Raw genomic sequence first — 15,717 nt, 5'->3', positions numbered from 1 at the left:
CGGGGAAGCTTTTCACCCTGTTTGATGTGCGTTTGCGTTTTCTCCCTGCCATGCCAGGCCGGCTGCTCACTGTCACTGCTGGCTGTTGGTGCCCTCGGGCGGGAATCTGCAAAACAAGGGCGTCTCGCGGGGGGTGGTGGTTGGGCGTTGGGAAGATGTGAACGTTGTGTTGAAACATTATTACTCTGCGAAAATTTCGGCTGCCGTCAAAAATGATCATCCGCCACCACCACCATTGATGTTGATGGGGCAGAAATAATGTTGCATGCACAGTAGACAGGATTAAAGCGTTCACCCCTGAGGGGCAACATATTCAGAAGCCATTTAATCTTCCTCCCCCGTGGTGTTGGACATCTTTTCGTGAAGGAGCGCGAGGAGTTTCGCTCAACGCCGCATCCATCATTGTCTGGGGCGGGTTGCATGTGTTGCAAAGGGTCGGGATGAAGTTTATTAACTGAATTTCCCGTCTTTCTCTGATGCCTGTGATGCTGTCAAAGTTTGACGATGATTTTGGATTGCTGACTGCAAGTGATGGTGGCAGTTAAAAGGCTAGCCAACCCGACGGTTCTGCCCGAATTTCCAATTAATACATCACCAGGCTAATAGTTGTCGGATGGCGCAAGTTCACACATTTATCATTCCGTGTGCCGTGTTGCCCGCTGTTGTTTGCACACATTTGCACACATAAAATGTAGTAAAACGCCACCGAGCATCATTGCGACGCGCTGGGAGAATCCTGTTCCCGCGCGGATGTGGCACATGCATGTTTGGAGGACATAACAATATATCATATTTTCTTCTCCACTTCTGTACAATCCGCCGCGTGGGTTTCGGTTTTTGGCTGGCTCGGTTTTGCTCGGTGTTTTTCGCTTAAAATGAGACCACTTTTCACACTTATAGGGCAAAAAAAAAAAAAAACAAGGCCAGGGAGGGCGGACGAACACCGCCAAAGCGAGCGCGTAAAACGCAGATGCTCCAAACGACACATTCGTGACTGTGTTTTTTTTTTGTTGCCGATGCATCCGATTCCAATTCTCGGTGCACTTCTGCTCCCCATTGGCTGGCTGCGCTTCCTTTCTGAAGATCTTATTTATTTTCGATGTTTGTTTGTTTGGCCGTAAGTTATTGCCACCGCCTGCCGCGGAGCGTACCGTGGCGTGTGTTGTTAGCTTTTGTTAAATTGATTGCTTTTATAGCGTGTGAAAACATGCATAAAGAAGGCAAATGGAGTCGCTTTTGTGGGCCACAAAAGGAAGGCAAAAGGAGCCAAAAAAACGCACCCCAACACGCACTAAATAACAACTCAAATGCATTATGACACGACTCGTTTTTTTGTTGTTGTTTGGGTTGGTGGTGCAGTTTGGCGCAGGTGCAAAAAGGAAGCCAGAACGAATTGATAGCCGCAATGAGAGGGCTGGGGGGCGAGTTTCGCAACAGCATCGTTTCGCGATGCGTGTATCGATACTGCCAGCGAGCGACAAAAAGGAAGGCGCAAACTTTAAGCCAGACTTTCGGTGACAGGTTTGTCCAATTAATCATCGCGCGCCGGCCAGACCGCGCAAAGGTGTTTGTTTGCGCAGACATCGCACCGCGCACCGTGCTTGCCTGGAGTGCGGCGTGCGTACAATAAACTTCAAATGCAAATGAACATGTTAACTTATAATAATTACATACCGCCCGCCGCACACAGGCGCGTAGGTGTACATTTCGAGCAGGCGAACGCGTGTTTGGTTTTTTTTTGCTTTTCGAGTGTCACTACCCCGTTCTCGTCACAGCTTGTGTATTATTTCTCCGTATCAACGCAGCGCCAAATCGAAAGCATTGGGCATTGGGGAAAGGGATGTAAGGATGGAAGGGTGTGTATCGACGATGACGACGTCGTATCGCTTAATAAAGCGGGGCCCGGCTGCTGCTGCTGTGCAGGGCTTATTTATGGCATGTAATCTGAAGGTAATATTTCATAAGTAAAATAGACACACTCAGCATCTAATCGACCACCGCATCGGAGAGGGCTCTAGCGGCGCGGGTTGTGGCACGGTGCAAGCTCCCTTTTTTCGCGTTGTTGTTGCAGCAGCAGCAGCAGCAGCATGGAGACCGCTTTGCAGTGCGCATTGCCAAGTGCGCAAGGTGTGCATTGCTAAGGGCAGTTTTATAAATCATGCCGCCTGCCGGCTCATCTAGCATTAACTCCTTCTGTTCTGTTCGGGATCTTTCGCAACATAGTTATGTGGCGAGCCGCGTTTGACCAGCGGCAATGGTCCCCAGGGAGATAAAGTTCATTTTTATTAACCTGTCGGGTGCGGGAGCTCGACCAATGTCGATCACAGCAAATGGGGACAAGTGTAAAAATAATCCTACACAGAATGTGTAACAGAAATGTTGCGCAATGTGACGATTCCTTATTTTAAAATTGATTCGAAAAATGTTGATACGAAGGTAAAATGCATTCTGCAGTGGTAATAATTCTTCTTCTTGACCTCTTGTTCACCTTCCCCCTCCAAAAGTAAACCCCCGACAAGGGGGATGAATCGTAGCAGCATTTTATGAATATTGAGTTTTGATGTTCGCTGGATAGCAAGGTCGAGGGCTCGCAGCGTCGTACGATTAAGACGCCGTAATGTGTTGCTGCGTCGCGTGCATTAGCCTCGATACGATTTTTATACGCTCAACCTCTGCGATCGAGATGCGAATGAACCCCCTTCGAGCCACCGGGGGCAATATACGCACACGTACACACGGCAACACACGCGGAACGCTTCGGGTGATGAAAGAGGATGCACCGAACGGCCGGCGAACGAGCTTTGCGCGCACATATCCCGGAGCCTTAATAAGAGATGCAAAATAAAATATTGTCCGGTGGTCACTAAATGATCGTAAATTATTGGTTTTGACGGTGGCGGCTTTGCCGGATGCTTATCGGATGTGTGTGTGTGTGTCCGGATGCTGTCTTCTCAGATGGAAGATGGCAACAGCAGCAGCAGCCGCAAAACAAAAAAAATCAATATTATGATCGCAACCGCACTTTTCGTTAACGATTATTGGCACTGTTTAAGCGCAGCACAAGCACAAACCAGTAAGGTAAGCAGGAGCAGCAAAAAAAAAAGGTTTTATAAATTCGAAAATAATTGCCATCATATTTCCTCGCTCTCCTGCGTGTGTGTGTGCTTGGAAATAAGCGATCAGAGGCAATCAGTTTGTTGCCGCCAGTCAGCGAAGACAAACAACAACGCATTCCTTTTTAAGTTTGGAGCGGTTTGCGCCGGCCGACGAACACAGGTGATAATTCGATTTTTGGAGAGGATTCATTTCAAGGGTGCAGGAAAGATGCCATGAAGGGCTACCGATTTGAGAAGCTTTTATCCGTAATCGGTTTCTTTCATTGGTACAGTGAGGCAGCGAGTGAGCGAAGTGGGACCGAAAATTCCTCGGAAAAGATTAAAATAATAACTCATATTTCACGCGACCCGTGTTACCGTAGGAGTTACTTATCGTGCGACCCAAATCAGGGAGTTGCTTCCTTTCCACCTGCACTACGGGTAGATGAGTGATTTGAACCGTGTGTGTGTGTGTGTGATCGACGCTAAGGAACATTGCGCCATAAGTGTCATAAAGAGATCAGTTCCTCTCGTAAATCATTTCAACTGCGTTTGGTAGCAGCAACTGAACACACGCAGACACACACACACAGTCCCTTGAAGTAGGCCACGATCGCATACGGTGCAACCCTGGCGGGCCTCTTGCGGGGTCTTGCGCAGTTCCAGTGGCGCACAACGCAGCATAATTCAGATGCACTTTAAAAGTCCATTTAATTAAAATTCACCAGAACACACACACACGGGAGGGGGATGGGGGGAAAGAAATTTGTCCATTCGCAGCAGGTGCGAGAGGATGGAGGGCGGGTCTGGTGGTGACCATTTCGCCAGGAATTGCTATAACCATTCGTTTTAATGCACCATGCGGTCGGGCGGCGAGGGCCAGGGTCGTTTGTTTTATCTTTTGCGTGCTTCCTTTGAAGGTTGGGCCGCGGTCGGCGATGTGTCTGGTTGTCTTTTTTGGAGGACCGTGTGGTGGTAGGACACTTCCCGTGCACACCGCCCCGCCACGAGGCGGTGGAAAAGATTTAGTTGTATTTCTGCGAACTGAGAAACCACGGCGAGATATTCGCGTCCTGTCTGTGGGTCTTTGCTGTTCAGCGAGTCGCAAAAAAGCCACATGCCCGCACCGCCGTGTGGGTCGGTTGCAGGTTGCAGGTGATTTTGTGCCGACCCCCGCAGAGTTTACGCCACCTTCCGGATGGGGTGTTGGTTTTGTTTTTTGGTCGATGCCGCCGGCCATTCGGTGCGGGGACACACCGTGGAGTTGGCAAAATTTATTGACCCCCGTACCGGTACCCAGCGACGAGTCGATTGCACACGCGCCACCCAACGGAAGTCTCCATTGCGGCATGCTTTAATTGGGGATGATTTAACGAAATCGGAATGAATTGGCTTCTGGTCGTCGTCGTCGTCGTCGCACAGCGTGGTTTCGTGTGAGTCAGGTGGAGCCATTCAATTCGCAACCAAAGCTCCAAACTCGTGACCGAACATTGTGCAGTGCAACAAAGTTTCGAAATAGATTAGAGGTCATTAATTGGTGGCCAAACGGAGCCAATTAAATAGAACCCGGAATGGTAGCGACTCATTCTTAACGACACACCACACACACACACAGACACACATACACAGAAACGTGCAAAGGCCATTTGATCCTGCCAAGAGGTCCCAGAGGCGAGTGGAAAGAGCTTTCGGTATCGATAGAAACCCAAGCAAAACGGGCAACCAGCATTGGGAAATGGTTTTAATTGAATTATCAGCACCGAAAATCGTTTACCCACGGAGATTTATTTCGCGTCTGTTTTGGGGACGCTCGGTCACAAAGGCCACAAACTGCAATTGCACCTTTTTAAATTCGATTCGGTTGGCAGCCAAATCTCCCGCTCCGGGTCGAAACGGACGGAGAAAACACATTTTGACATATTGCCTGATTATTTTGATTAATATCACCGTCCCCAGGGCAACGATGGCAGCGGGGTGCGGCGAGGGCCAGTCGAGCAGTTGCCCCGGGGGCTCATCCAACCGAGGGGCCAGTGTGCGAATGTCGTCGGGTGTCGTTTGCACACAGGGCAAAGGCATCGAAACCTGATACATTTTTAATTACGAGCGCGCGCAGTTTTTGTGTGTTTGGAGTTCGTTTTGTGTGTTTTGGATGGTTGTGGACGAAATGAAATCGACGATTGGTGGATTGCGATGAGCGTGTTTTGTACTCTGCTGGTCTCCGCAGCAAACCACCACTCCCGAAAGGACCAAGGGGGCAGGTCGTTGCCGCGTCGTTTGAAGCGCGCAAATCGTACTCGGGGAGCGCGCGATCCTTTCCCGCAGCACTTGCGAAATAATTAATTTTAATTAACGTGAAAAACAATTCGCGAATCGTGAAAGCGTTGCAGCGACGCGACCTTCGGCTCAAATTGGTCACATTCCCCCCCTCTCTGTCCTACGGGGCTGTGAAAAATGGGTGCCCAATGTCTTTGCGGGGTTCGCCAAAATCTCGCCAGAATCTGATCGGCCGCAAAACTTATTGATTGCTATCGCAGGTGTATTGCTTCCTGTGGCCATTTTATGGGACAGCGATGCGTTCTCGGTGTGCTGATTAATCAACGGCAATGTTTTACTTTACGCTGTACTGTTTCGGTTCGGGCGCACTGCGACTTTGGCGCGCAAATGAGTGCTACCGAATTTTCAATTAAAAATGAGAATTTTAATTATCACCATCGATTTTACATGACCGTGATCGTGACGCAATGGGAGGGCAGGGCAGGTAGGTGCGATCTCGACAGTGAGCCTTTCGACCACCTGCAGTTTATCACAATCGCGGACTTTAGCATGCGGGACTGTCGAACGGAGCGGATTCGTTTGGCAGATTAATGAAGACAGAAACTGTGCTTGGCTTCTGGCATTGCTGGGGAGGGATATTGTTTTTGCTTCATTTCGAGATCGTTATCAATCGGCTCTAGATAGTTTATGACTTGTGAAGGATGGTAAGCTTTTACATGTTAACATGAGCTAAATATTGCGCTAGTATTTCTCTTTCATTAATGTTTCTACCAAGCGACGAACCTGACACAAGATCATGCAAAACACTGACGGAATACAGTCGAACCATTTTTTGTTGCTTTCGTTGCCGTTGACTGCTCCCCATAATCGAGCATAGAATGCGGAATGCGACTAGACCGACTGGTTTCAAATGGCATCATTCCACACCGATGGGTGCGTGTGTGTGTGTGTGCACTGTCAGCATTTGGATGCAAGGGTGCGTGCGATGTTTATTTTTTGCTACGATGCAGCAAGTTTGTGATTCCATTCCGCCTCGTCGCCTCGAACGTATAAGGAGGCGCAAGAAAAATAACAGACTCGAGCGAAGCTCTTCTCGAAGCTCACCGGGAGCGCGTTGGCGGTGCATCGCGCAAATAGAAAAGCAATCAAATGGGTGTGTAGGATGGGGGAGACGCGTTTGGGTGATGATGGTGGTGACCCGAGTCGCTCTAAAAGGTGAGATGATTAAAGGCCGCACCGGTGCCAGGCTACGGCTGCATTCGCTTGCAGTTAGCCGCACGGGTACATCACTTAATTAACACAATATTCCAGTTTTTTTTCTCTCTGTCTCTTCACCCTTGCTCGGTTTGTTTGCCCTGGTGTGCGCTGTTTCTTTGCTTCACCGTCTCGTGTCGTCTTCTTCTTGGCGCGGGACGCGTGCGATTCACGCATTTTCTGCGATTTGCGAAGATTGAACCCCGCGCACGGTCAGTCCGGGCCGTTTTATTGCCGTCTGGCGATCGGCTCTAATCGATGTTCGATTTGCTCTTTGCTCTCGCGGGCTGAAGCGCTGTACATAAAACAGTGTAAACGAAGGGTGAGGGAACGTCTATCGGGTGCATCAGATCGAATTGCACGACTCGGGGAAGATCGCAGGCCCCGGCGTGGAATGTTGCTACGATTTTTTGCTCCACTCCGCTCTCCTGTTTACTGTTCCGATCAAAACGACGATTAAATCGACATTTAGATGCATAATTCATGTTTATGTTTCTATGGGACCCGATAGTGCTGGTGGTTGGAGGGCAGGCGGGAAATGAAATGTTGTGGAACTATTGAAAGAAGAACACATTTGCAAGCGCTTATTTCGTAGCTTGAACCATCAAAACGGTTCTTATAGTCGTATTTAAACGACCGATATCGTTTGAAGATTGCAGCGCGATGTGCAATGTTGCACTTTTAACCTCTAGCGAAGCATTACTAAATGTCTCTTTCTTACCTGGCGGAGTGGAAACAGCAATCAATCAAAAGTACTGCAAGGGGCCAAACGGTGCGAAAGACGTCGGCTTGAATAAATTAAGGTTCGTCGCTCATCTTTGTGTTCTTGCCAGCAAATCACTACCGATAAAGAACGTCGGGGCTCGTTCAAAGCGAATCATTTGTTGTCGGGTGGCGTCCGGGTAAAGCAAAGGCACAATTTTGCTTCACAAAGACAGAGGATGAAGAGAGGATTTTTTTAGGCAACGATTTTAGTTGGGAGCTCCAATGATAAATGAGAGTGCAGTTTGTAAGGAACGGTTTGCAGCTACCTTAAAGCGATCCGCAACATTAAGGGAAAGTGTGATCGAGGATTTTTGTGTTTGTTACTTTCAGCCGTTTTGGTACTTTCGTGAGGCAAACAGAGCGCTCGCGCTCCCTTTGAACCATCGTGCGACAGGGCGCACTCACAGGAAATAACTAATCGACCACATTCAATCATCGCTCCCTTTTGCTCCAATTTTCAAGGACCGAATTTTGTGTTTCAATGTTTCGCAATGACATGGCAAACATGGGAAGCATCTCCATGCTCGAGCCCGCGGGGTGTGAAGAAGCATTGTACCGACGGCACCGTTGGCGCGCTTAATGCAACGCAAATCACTTTTATCACGATCGAGCGCGATTTCGGAAGGCGAACGATAAATTGTGGAACGACAGCAGAAACGATCGCGATAAATCGTGCTTAGGGTGTGCGAGTTTTGTCGCAACACGCCTGTCAAGGGTGAGGGTGATTGGTCGCACACTCCCGGTAGTAGTGATGCGTCGTGCTGCTGCGCCTGCAGTTTGCGCGCGACGGGTGCACCCCATGTTCGATCGCCCAAACGATGATCTACTTTGTATCGACGGTTTGAGTTTGATGCAATCGGCACGTTAATTTGGCGTGCGGATCAGTAATCGTGGACCGTTTTGGGCCAAATGGAGCAGTTTGGCGATACCGGGGGCGTGTTGAAACACACGAAAGACTTCAACGCAGGTAGTATGAAACGAACCTCACGCTGTGCTAAGAGTCTACATTGGAAGTTTGTTCAATCATTGGTATGTGATTTCTCTTCCCTGCTTTAATTGTTGATCATGGTCGAAGAATGAAAATTAGTTGCAGCTTAAACATTGTTCATTTTACAGCAAAACTTAATAGCTGACTGTTTTATTTATGCTTTAGTGTCAAGAGTGACACTTTCTTAGGATCATTATAAATTTTTCTTTTTCTTTTCAATCAATCACTGCCCCGAGGCGCGCATCGTCCCAGCCCATTTGTCACGACGTAAGGACCCGTCCGGTCATTCCATCCGGTTCGGATCGATTATCGAAGAATTAAGCTTTCCTCCAAACGGCCGATTCGGGAGTATTTTTTGCAGGTTTTATGAAGGCCGTTAAGTTTTACTCCGTTCCTAAGCTGTCGGCCATTAGGCCCCTCCGCTCGCAGTACCACGAATTAAGAGCGTAAGCTCGGGCGACGACATTATATTACCTATCATTTGCCCTCCCCACATCGGTTGCCAATTTCTTCCACCGTACTCGATGGCAGATAAGGCTTCCCCGAAGATGAAAATTAAGAAAGAAGGCTGAAATGCCGTCACTTTTCACTCCCCCAAAACCAGTTCGACCGTGTTGGCGTGGGACGAAATTGTCTGATCTAAAGAATTGTGGGGCCATGTGTGGTAGGGGGGCGGGGGTCATTTTAGCGCACATTTGGATATATGCCGTTTGGGTGGCAGCGATAACCATTAAAAGTAAATGAAAGACCGAGCGGAGTAGGTAGTGAGAAGGCCAGCGAAAATAAGACCGACGACAAAAAAAAACTGTCATACAAATCAGGTTGTTTTTATGGTGCAAATATCGTAAAACTCCGCATGCTTCCTTGAGTCTGTTGCAGGCTGGAGACGAAACAGAGGGACCGCAGGCTCGGTGGGCGCAGGCGCAGACTTGAAGGCGTGATGACGACAAATCTCCAGCGAAGATTTCATTGGCCCGAAACGTAATCGACTCCTTGAAATTCACCGCACAGTGCGAGTGGGGAGGGCGACGATTAAATTCCACTCAACATATCGAAAGATATGCTTTCGTGTGAGTTCGTGCCGCTAAGCGCTTTTGATACGGCGCGATAAAATGGCAAAACTTGATATCTTGGTTGTGCTGGGTGATAACCTCCAAGCAAAAGCTCTCTGCCCTTTTCACTTTGCCAGAAACCGGGAAACACACACACACACAGACACACATACAATTGGAAGCATACCTTCGAGAGCAAGTGATCCACCCAAAGGGATCGTCGCTGTGGTTTGATGCTTGTCGGCCACAAGAACCAGTTCCTGGCTTGTCGGCAAACGAAGCGTCTCGAGCGAGTGATTTACGGAGCAGCAGCCCCGGCATTGCTCGGTATGTGTCTATCTGTTTGTGTTGTTTTTGTGTGTGCTGTTGCTGTTGTTTTTGCCGTTTGTCTACTTGCGCAAGCGTGCGCGATCTAACCCGCGGAGATCGGGAGAATCGATCGAGCGACGAGCATTAATTGTGGCGTCGTCGTCGTCGTCCTCCGGCCTAGATGCACCGACCGATTCCGAAGAGGATCGTGTGCTCTCGATCAGAATGCGATAATCTTGCACAATCGGCCGTTCAATCATGCTCATTACACACACTCTCTCGTGCGAAGGGCTCACACAAGCCCTCGGGCACTGCACGCGGCCGTTTCGTTGCGCCCGTTGTGTACCGTTGGGCGAACGTTTGGTGTTCCAGTGCGGGGCTAGGGTGCAAGTGACTGGGATGGGGGGACAAAATATCGTTTGCTCCCGTTCACCGCTAGGACCAGTAGACGAGCCGGTCTAGACGGGTGCAAGATCGAATGCGCAATTTTCATTCCTTCTCCTCTTTCTCGGCAACGGCAACCGAGCGGGGCAAACGTTGATGAGAGTGCGTTTTTCTCGCTGCCTGGCTTCGCCTAATGCATCAGCACTGCTACTGGAGTCTTCTGCCCCGACGAGGTTGTCATCGGACGTGTCCGAGTGCTTACCGAGCTGCCTTGCCCGGTCCTGCAGGCCCGACGTCCATCTGGTCAGTCCGTCCGTCAGTCAGTCAGTCAATGAGTCAGCCAGTCAGCCACATAAACATCCGGAACCAATTGACCCGCAAAAGTGGCAGCAAAAGACCCGGGGAGGCAGCAACGGTCAAATTGACAGAGTGTTGAGGTGGCAAAGAGAAAAGCATCGGCGTGATAATGATACCTAAGCATGTGCAAATTGCTATGCAAATATGTATTTTCACGTTTGGCGTTTGGTCTCTTGAAGGCGGGGGGATGATGGGTTCTTTTCACACATTTTCTTCGTCACCGGAGAGCTCGCACCCTCGGGTCGAGCTGTGTGTCCTACGGTCCCGGGCTGCGTTCTAACTATCTGGAGACCGTGGGAAAATGGTGACCATTCACAGTGGCTTCGGTGTGATGATGAATGAATTGGTTCATTCATTTATTGTGGTCCAATTAACGCGTTTGAACGGTTTATAATTTCCTGCATGCTGGCAATGGGAGCTGGGTTGTGTGTTGGCCAAGCAACATGTCATGGGATTGTTTAGGCAATCCCGTTCCTTCAAATGTGTAGCTCTCCTTCAACAACATTTGTCTGTGATTGATTATTACCAATAGCTTGTACAATTTGGGTTATAATTGTTCCATTCTTCACTTTTAGAAAGTTGCGACCTTCGCGCGACGATAAACCTTTTTCAAACGGCACAATTTGTTAAACATCACTCAAAAAGGAGGCTGTAAAACGTTTCAATTTTAGGGCCCAATGCGTTCTCAAAGGTCACAATTGTTCGCAGCGACGCACGCGGAATCGGTACCCATCCGTTTAATTGAGAAATTTGTCATGAGTCGTCCCTCGACGTCTTCGAGGGCTCGTGTGCAGACTTTGAGCCCGAGTTTCTGATGGCAAAGGACGGGTTCGGAGTGTCCCGGGGTCTCTGGGTGGTCAATGCATCACCGTCATCAGCGAACAATGATTAATGGAGTCATATCGAACGCTCTAGTCACCCGCGTCACTAGGCGAGCTGCGTGTCTCACTCACCGCTGGACGCGGTGTTTCCGTCCGGCTCCATCTCCGCGCTGACGGGCATTTGGTCACTTTTTACTGAGCGTTTCGGGCACGCGGGAATACCTCCAAAAACCCCACAGAGCGCGCGCCCGATCAGGCCCGAAGAGATTTGCGCCATTCGGAGCTATTGATTGACTTCGTGCGGGTCAACAATTTGATAAATGACGGAATAATTGAAATTGATTATGATTTTTTCCCACCACCACCCCTGCCACGAAGGATGGGTCGATTCCGGCGCAACATTCCACATCAAACATTGCCTTTCCCATATTATCGTCCATTTCGAAGCCCAAAATGTACCGACCCCAAAACCGAAGCGGAGGGGAGATCTTCCACTCCTGACCGGTGATCGACGAAGATCATTTGGAATCAATCGATGGATTGCAAGCTACCTCGAGCCGTGAGTGTGTGTGTGTTTGGTTGTGCGCTGTAGCAATCTGTTCGGATAGGTCCATCCTCAAGGGAGGCCCGCTTGCCCAGGATGGCTCGGGATGGCTCGCGAACCGAAATAGCCAATCAGTGTACCATCAGCTAGGCCCAGTCTCGATCAAGGGCTTCGATCCCATCCCGTTCGAGGGAGAAAAGTTTGGTTTGGGAAAGCAAGAACCAAAAAGGAGATGAGGGGAGAGTGAGAGAAAATGTCATAAACAGTAATTGCGACATCGTGAACCGGAGGCACGCGCGTGATTTGCGGATTTTATGGACGGGATGTATTTTTTTTATTATTATTATGCTGACCGGAATTGGCCGTTTCGGTGGGCACACGCGACCCCGCCGACCGTTCAAGCACCTTCGATTGGGCTGGCTGGCTGGCGTTTGCGCGAGCTTTATCAAATTATGAAAATTAGGAAAATTAATAATAATCACAATCGTCTGCTGATGATCGAGACGGCGTACGGTGGCCTCCGCAACGACCCGCCGCTGAAGATGATTATTAACAACTTTATTGCTATCGAGAGCTTCGAGTGGAGTGCGAACCAAAACGAGGTAGGTTCTGTCCGTTTGTGAATTGCTCGACGGTCGGACGGTTTGAGGTTCTCGCCGAACGGGAAGATGCATTTGAATGGTGGCACTTCGATGGCACAGCACAAGAGGGTGCCTTAGCTAGTCAACTAAGTCATAGCGCATTCAGCCCAGGTGCCATTCGTCTTCCACTCCTGCCTGACAGGTGTGTGAGTGAGTGTGTGTCCGTACTTGAGGTGTGCATAATCGCACCAGTCCCGGAACTTGCGCGAATGTTTGAAAAGCAGCTCACATATCCATATCCGTCAGCTGGCAGACGCGCTGGCAGACGATCGATGGAACCAAATGGGCCAACAATGTTGTGTGCCGAGGTCCCGGCCAACAACAAATTGATATTCGACCGGCGGGTACGGCGGGTGTCATCCCGGGCAGCGTGAGAAAAGTATCGTCTCGCCGCCTTTTCAGCACGTGAATCGACACGAAAGATAAATGATGCCCCGAGTCAACCCTCGATCCATCTCGGTGCCGGTCGTGTGTGTGTGTGGCTGTGTGGGTCGTCCCAGTGTGCATGTCGCACGCATCGTGCATGCCGTCACGTTTTTGTGTCTCCGCGCGGGCTACATCCCTCGTGTGCCGCTTATCGCCCTTTGATACCCTGTGAGAAACCGGATCATCCGAGGCGTCAACAGCCATCATAAATAGTTGCAAATCCTGCGGCTCATGCATCAACAGTCGAGCCTGGCCTGTCGATCAACGAATGAGAGCAAATAGATCGGGGGGGGTCCTTGGGGCAACCCGCTGCTATTAACAGCAGTTTGTAATTCTGCTCCTCTAAGCCCGAGTGCCCAAGGCCCGACATGTTACTAAAAGTGTTTCCGATCTGCTGTGCCGACTGTCGGGGGCCACCCCGTTTTAATCCCGACTCGAGTATTTGTCCAGCTCTTCACTGTTCGGCCGAGGTCACTTATGCAAGATCGATCGAGATCTCGGCTCGCTCGGCCGGTGGAAAAGGCAGCCGTAAAGGTGCGCTCGCTAACATAATTCGTACTTACCATCATCATTACGGGCTTAATGTTATCGCTCGCTGTCGGTGTTCCAGCTCGATCCTCCTGATCTTGCATCAGTCGGAATGGTTTGTGCACACACTGCAGACCACCAGCCGGCCTCGTGCGAAGTGTTCTGCGAATGAAATGGTGGGGGAAAAGAGCGGAGAAGAGCGCAATGGTAAGATTTTAATTGAGCAAAAACTAAAACCATACAAACACTGATCGGGCAGCATGGCAGCATAGCGAGAAGGAGAAAGAGCTGCATAAATTCCCTCCGTCACCGATGGTGACAGTCTAATTAAATTTTATTTCAACTATCATCTTCATGCGATCGCTGCTCGACTATCGCGTTAGGGATAGAGCGGCACCGTGAAGAAGGTGACTTTGTTGCGCAAAAAAAAAAACAACCAACAACAACTACGACTCGAAGGACCCAAACGGGGTTCTTAATTTATGGCCGCAACATACGCAGCTAGAGAGGGCTTCACCGCTGAGAATGGGTTCGGGGCGGCTTAGAGCATGACTGGAGATAATTGATGATATTGCACCGACGATCTTGTTCGATCTTATCTGTAAACACCCGTTCGGTATTTAGCAGAGTCCGATGACCACCGATCGTAGATGTCACTGCGAGAAAGAAATGGGGCCAGAAGGAAGGGTGATTTATAACAAGATCCGATCAGTTGGCTACTATAATTAGTAAAACTGTAACTTTAATAGATTAGTTTCCTCTCCGCATCTCTTTGCCAGCGAGCGTGCTGGGGACGATGCATGGCGGAGGAAATATAAATTCCATGTGAACTGGTAAATACAGACTGGGATTGGTTGTGGTGGAATTTTCCCGACTTGAGATCCACCCAACGACACCAGTTGAGAGAGAGGTGTGTTTCGTTTTCATCTAATTACTACCCAATACGGTTTCCCTTTCATTTCCATCCGGTTGTGGCTGTGGCGGGGTTTCATCACCATCATCATAATAAGATTCTCCCGGGTGCTTGTTTAGCCGGCCGGCCGCAGGAAAACATTTATTTAGATGTTATGCGTGTTCCGTTTTGGGTGTGTTTGATCTCACTCGTCGTCGGATGTCGGCCCGCAGAAGACTTCCTGCGGAAAAGCTGCACCGACCGCTGAGGTAACTCGCGGAACGGAACCGGGCCCGGGTCGTTAGCTTGTAAATCAAAATCTAACCAGATTAGAGGGCTCGGCGGGCTCGTAATAAAAGGATGATCGATGGAAAATTATAACGTTTCACTCGCTTACTCTTCGACTTAGCGGTCGAATCTTGTTAGCGCATCGAATGAATTCAAATGACTGCTGAATAAAATGAGACAACGCAGGGGGGGCCAAGCCATTTGCGTCGGTTCACACCAGACCACCGATCGATAGGAACCGAAAATAGCGCTTGCTTTTGTGTCGTGCCTGAAAAAGGTGTTTGGGAAGCATGTTCGTGGGCCAATTCTCACGCAATTTCTCCCCTCCAGTCCAGCTTGTTGCTTCGGTAAAGATGTGCGCAAAAAAAAACATCGCTTTTATTTGTTCATACGAGCCAAGCGAGCTAATTTACTCTTAGCCATTTCGGAGGATCGAGATTTATGAGTGGCAGAGCGCATGACATGCTCCACTGATGAGCGCCGATGTCTCTCGCTAATGGAGCAGATGATCTTCACCATCACACACACAAACAGACATACACACACACACACACACACATTACCCCTAACGAGTCGAGCAAGAGCTCCGAACTCCCACCCGTTTTCCCACCTGTTCAATCATTCTGCGTCCCACGAGTGTGCGAATGTCGCTGCACCACTTACCACCTTTACCTTGGGTGACTCCGACCCGATGGGCGAGCAAATGGAGACAGTTGGCCAGCGGCACACGATATGCACTTCCTAGATCGTCCTCAGCGCAGGTTGTGGAAAGAGTTTATGAGCTTTTCTCTTCACCATCGTTTGCCGTCGCCATCGTCGTGTGGTCGGGAAACCTGTCGCAATGCGAAAACATAAATTTCCAGCTGATTTAAAATGGCATCCAGTACGCGGCATCAGCCGGATCGGATCGGCGTTGTTCTTTGCCCATTACACTGGCCCGTCCGGATGCCGAGGTTTATTGGAGGGAATTCGTTCGCCTCGTTCGTCGGCTGCTTTATGACAACTCGTAAATCGTCATACGGGCTGCGGCCAGTCCGCCCAACGAACGGGCGGCGGCAGGGACTGACCCCAAACGTTAGGTGTTTCAATTAGGTGTACT

At 49.6% G+C, this 15,717-nt stretch overlaps 1 protein-coding gene across 3 annotated transcripts in view; it reads right to left on the bottom strand.

Annotated features, from left to right (window-relative positions):
* The window catches only part of LOC120895226 (transcription factor Sp1-like), a 102,305-nt gene that overhangs the window by 23,723 nt on the left and 62,865 nt on the right, over positions 1–15,717 (bottom strand). For 2 of the 3 annotated variants that reach the window (XM_040298373.1, XM_040298374.1), the window contains exon 4: positions 13,474–13,600. The exons of the other annotated variant lie outside the window; for it this stretch is intronic. The gene's annotated coding sequence lies outside the window, so the exon portion shown is untranslated. The remainder of the gene's footprint in view (positions 1–13,473; positions 13,601–15,717) is intronic. 3 annotated transcript variants of the gene reach the window in all.

The sequence above is a fragment of the Anopheles arabiensis genome, chromosome 2 (assembly GCF_016920715.1).
Source record: "Anopheles arabiensis isolate DONGOLA chromosome 2, AaraD3, whole genome shotgun sequence".
In the NCBI taxonomy this organism is placed as follows: Eukaryota; Metazoa; Arthropoda; class Insecta; order Diptera; family Culicidae; genus Anopheles; species Anopheles arabiensis.
This window is presented reverse-complemented; position numbering and strand designations above follow the sequence as displayed.